The following is a 327-nucleotide window of genomic DNA, read 5'->3' on the forward strand; positions in this document are numbered from 1 at the left end:
CTTTTGGAGTTTATTTTATTTCCTCTTCTCGGACGTCCTTAAAGGTCTCGAACAGACTGCGAGGTGTTCCGTTTTTTATTTTATTTACCCCGCTACTTGAGGGACGTCCTGAAAACCAAAAGTGAAAAAAAATGAAATTAAGGTGGTAATGTTACGTACGTTATTTACAGATATTAAGGTCGTTCATCTTTACATACTTTTCTGTCCTTTTCGGGGAAGTTTTGGAACCTCAGTAAACTTGAAATGCCTTTTTTGTGTGCGTTTTTTTTTTTTTTGGTCTTCTCCAGTGTGGTGCACAATGTATAGGGGGTGTAAAGGGTGCGCATA

The 327-nt window shown here is 38.2% G+C and overlaps 1 protein-coding gene across 1 annotated transcript in view; it reads left to right on the forward strand.

Annotated features, from left to right (window-relative positions):
* The window catches only part of LOC119590656 (proteoglycan Cow-like), a gene marked incomplete in the record, with an annotated part of 201110 nt that extends 200988 nt beyond the window's left edge, over window positions 1–122 (forward strand). The window contains 1 exon segment of the mRNA XM_037939332.1: window positions 1–122.
* Between the last annotated feature and the right edge of the window lie 205 nt (window positions 123–327).

This window comes from Penaeus monodon, chromosome 27, assembly GCF_015228065.2.
Source record: "Penaeus monodon isolate SGIC_2016 chromosome 27, NSTDA_Pmon_1, whole genome shotgun sequence".
In the NCBI taxonomy this organism is placed as follows: Eukaryota; Metazoa; Arthropoda; class Malacostraca; order Decapoda; family Penaeidae; genus Penaeus; species Penaeus monodon.